This window comes from Hibiscus syriacus, unplaced genomic scaffold (genome assembly GCF_006381635.1).
Source record: "Hibiscus syriacus cultivar Baekdansim isolate YM2019G1 unplaced genomic scaffold, ASM638163v2 tig00009840_pilon, whole genome shotgun sequence".
NCBI lineage: Eukaryota > Viridiplantae > Streptophyta > Magnoliopsida > Malvales > Malvaceae > Hibiscus > Hibiscus syriacus.
Window position 1 is genome coordinate 29,458 of NW_024062202.1, and position 4,720 is coordinate 34,177.

The window sequence follows — 4,720 nt, forward strand, 5'->3', positions numbered from 1 at the left end:
ACGGGAGGTAACAACATGAACCTTACTGAAAACGAACTAAAAGTTCGATGATTGTATTGCAAGGTTCAAAAGTTGGCTGATCAAAATGCAAGAGTTCTAAAAGTTCGAGACTATTTATATATTTTACCCTTTAATTTTTGTTGAAAATTGTCGCACGTTGTTTTCTTTTGTGATCACTTTAGATACCAATGAACTCGTCTCATAGTTCTTTTTTTTAAACTTTGTGGGTTTTCTTGTATTTGAGGGTTTGAAGATGTTTGTTCAAAAAATCGAATTGCGAGAAGTATTATTTCGAGAAAACGAAGAATATGCTTCATTGTTAATCTCATTGGATGATTATCAGAGGAGAAAGAGTGTACAATATCTTTAAATTTAGTAATGACTAAAAAAATAGTTTAGTGACTAAAATAGAACGACATGGATAGTTGAATGATTAAATATGTAATTTATCCTTATATTTTTTTAACAAAGTTAATGGTTTGATAAAGATTTAAATTTTAAGAGGCAAAACATCTCAAAAAAAATACTCTAAGGGATAAATTGATAGAAACAATCTAATTTAGGAGGGAATGATGCAGTTAAGCCAAAGTCAAGCGTGTGAATTTCAAATCACCATGGGAGCCGTTTCCGACAGACGTCAGCACATGTCTCATTATCGTCGTCGAATATCTCACAAAACTCGTCGTTTTTAAAAGAATCCAACAAAGTCTGCTATCATCGAAAAAGTTCGCGTTTGTAGTAAAAAAAGAAGTTTAAATAACAATTGTTGTCCGTCGTGTTGTTGTTGGTTCATTTAGCAAGCAGCAATTCCCATCTTTTTAGCTAAAAGGTAATTTTTTTATGATTTGGTTCAGTTTTTTTGTTGCTCTCTTAGTCTCTTATCAGATACCTTTATTTATTTATTTTTCATCCTCTCATTTGTTCGGAAACCTCCGATCCGTCACTCTTGCTCAGTGCGATCCCGGGTCTCATTTTTACATCATGCTTTCGCTTATCGTGTTGATGGTTTATTTTTTATTGAATCGTTGAATTGACTGAAAGAAATTGAAACTATATATATGTTAAATTTGTAGAAATTATGAGTGATCACCTGGTGTTGTATGTGGATCTTCTGGTGAGGCCCGTGCACGTGCATCCGGTTGGATTGGAGGCTGGTCCCTCGACTGAGATTTCGGCGGAGGAGAAGGAAGAGGAGAAAGATAAGGAGGTTGCTCAAGAAGGCAACGAGGAGGACCCGCTTATTCAGGCGCGGAGTGCCGCATTTGTCAGGAGGAGGATTCCATTAACAATCTTGAGACTCCTTGTGCCTGCAATGACAGCCTCAATGTAATTCATTTCTTTTATTTTCTTTTTTTGGATAAGTTGTTGTGTACATTATCCAAAGAAAAAACAGCAACCTGCTACAATCAACAAGGTGCCCGCACCACAAAACCAGAACACCCTTTTAAACTAACCCCCCACTATCACAAAGCTTCCTATTTACATCATCCTCTTTATCAATCTTCCTATGAACAAGTATGACTCTCATTAACTCACAAATATTATCAAGCATAGTCTGCCAATATTTAGCAATTTTCTTAAACTGTCTACCATTTCTTTCTTCCCAACATAATAGATTAATGCATTCCTAACAATCCTAACCATTAAAGAGAGAAGAGATTTACCCTTAAGGAATAGCATGGTCCAGTTCAACTCCTCGCATCCCTTGGAAGGCAGCAAAGCAATAAAACACCTTTCCAGATTTTCCGAGGAAACCAGCATTCAAAGAACAAATAGTCTCTGATTTCCAATCCGTCACAAAAAAACATCCTCCCTCCAACACAATCCCCATATTCAAAAGTCTATCCTTTGTGGGAAGCCTTCCCAAATTGGCCATCCACCCAATAATGGAGTGCTTACGAATGTGCAAGGGAAACCATAGTAATTTATGCATCCAACCTTATCCCTCTAGGCCGAACCAAATCTCATATCCATACCGAATTCACACCTTTCAGACTAGCAGAACAGAAGCATACACACCTTGAGATTCGCTTCTCAACCTTGATCAAGATGAAATATTCCTATGATGGAAATTGTTGAGTTTGATATGTTCTGAATTGCAGTATGCTCATAGGAAGTGCGTGCAGCATTGGTGCAACGAAAAGGGAGATATAACTTGCGAGATATGTCATCAGATATCTACTTCTGTTAATCCTTCAAAAAGGAGATATACTTACTACTGGATATCATTTTATGTTGTTTAAATATTTTGAACTCAACGTTTAGGCCTTTAGTTTCTTTAAAGAATTCAAAGTTCAGGATTTTGAGTAAGTAGTTGATACTAATTCTCTAAGAAGGCGAATCATTTGCTTTTACGATGAGCTCGGTGGAGTGAAAGAAGGAAAGGAAATGAATTTTGGAGTGTCTTTTGTAGTCAAGATTGTTATTTTCCTCCTAATGCTTAATGAATCATTCCGAATTTGAAGGATAGAGGGGGGAAATGTAGTGAGTTTAACATTTTTGCCGTAAAGTTGGACCATCATCAATTCAATTTATAAATACATATAGTCATGTTCAAGGAATCGTTTCGATAAATTAATATGGAGAAAAGAACCCTGCTAAGGTGTACGAACTTTTTAACTGGAAGATCTTTATGTTCTTAGGAGATAGGATAGTTTTGCTCTCGTTTTTTTAAGATGGTTGATTTTCCCCCATTGTTTCAGTTAATGCCACTTCTACTGTTGCGGCACACAGTAACTGTTCCAGATGCCGATTCAGATGACGATGTGTCTTCATTTTTCTCTGAAAGTCTTTACTTTTTGCTTGTATAGTTGCATTCCTGTATTTCACCTATGCGCTTCTTAAACATTATGCATTACAATTACAAATTACAATACCGTGGAGGCATGGATCTTAAAACTGTTTGGTTTCTTGCAGTTTTTCTTACTCCGAGCCGCTGGGCTTCTCTTGCCGTGTTACATCATGGCATGGGCCATCAGTATATTACAACAACGAAGGCAAAGACAGGTTATTATTTCATGACTTAACAAAAACTTTCCTTTTTTTCATTTTACAGATCCTTCTTGCTTTTCTCCGGACCTCTTATCGAAACGTGTTCATTATCTGTATAAGGAAGCAGCGGCATTGGCTGCCACCCAGATTGCTTTTGTAGTACAATCTGGGCAACGTAGGGGCGTGCATTTTGCGGTAGCATCAGGACCTGCGGTGACTCCCCACCAGGAAAACGTTTAACTTATCGGAGAAACCCGAAACCTATTCGGATAAATCCAAATCCGATCTCCATCTTGATCTTGATCTTCATTTTACCCTATGGCAGGCTCTCAAGATATTCAATATTTTGTTCCCTTTTAACCTTTTAAGAAATCTTGTCTTCATTCGATAGAAGCACATAAATGCAATTAGGTGAATGCTGGTGATCCACCCCTAACTCCCAAAATAAAAGGACTTTGTAAATTGTGGTAATATATATAATGGTAAAGTATACTAGATATCATTAAATTTACTGACTAACAAAAAATATTTAGTATAATTTAACAATCTCTAACATATTTAAATATAATAAAAAGCAGGGTCTTTGCGGGGTCCAAATCACTTAAAGTATTAGTGGCATTGGACCAAAGAACCTTGTAACACCCCAAATTACTTGTTAATAATTTTGGGTTTACTCGAGAGATAAGTGGATCTTATAAATTAAGTTGTTGGGTTTAATTGGGTTGAATTTGGGGTATAATTAGCTATAAAAAGGGGGTTTTTGAATATGAGACAAAATAGGAAGAACCAAAAATGCAATTAGACCATTAAGGAATTTGGAAGCCGATTTTAGGGTTTTTATTTTGTTTTGGATGTGGGTTCCTCCCACACAACTCTTCATCATCTTCTTTTCTCTTCTTCATCCCTCTCCAAGCTTCCATAACCTCAAGTGGTGGTAAGATTTCATTTTCTTAATTTTATTAAGTCTCAAATCCGCCCCTCTTACTTCTTATAACATCCTTATGTAATAATAAACTTGTATCTTTGTTGGTTTGAGGAAAAAATGGTGGAATATCAACAAAGTCAAAAAGGAGAGTGTTTGGTAGCCAAAGGAGTTTCATTTCGGGTTTCTAAGATCAATGCAGTGTATATCTAATCCTTTGGAGTATTAAGGTTTAATAAATCTATGGTTTTTGCTAAGATTTGGTGATTTGAACATTTTAGGGGTTATCTTTAATTTCTCAACCAAATCATATTTTAGGTATTAATAATATGTTTAAATGATGACTTAAGACCCTGAATAACTTACTAAAGCTTTTGAATAAGTTTATAAACCAACTCATGTCGTTTGGAGTGATTCTTGAGTGATTCTCGAGCTCAGACAAGTCATTCCCAGAAAAAGGATTGATCCTTTTGAAAAGGGATCGATCCCAAAGTTTCTATCCAGCAAAGGATCGATCCCTCGAGATAAAAGATCGATCCCTTGGAGAAAAAGATCAATCCCTCGAAAGAAATGATTGATCCCTTATCTGTTTTGCTCGATGAATAAGGATGAATTTGTATTCATTAAAGGTCCTAAGTGTTGTTGAATGTTCTTTTTGACCCGTTTATGGTCTGTAAGATCTAAGGATGATCCGTAATAGAAATACTTAGTCCGCAAGGGACATAAATGACCCAACATACCTAAAAACATCCGTAGGAGTAGGTTGCATCGGGTATAACCATATTAAGCGTAATACACCAAAGTATC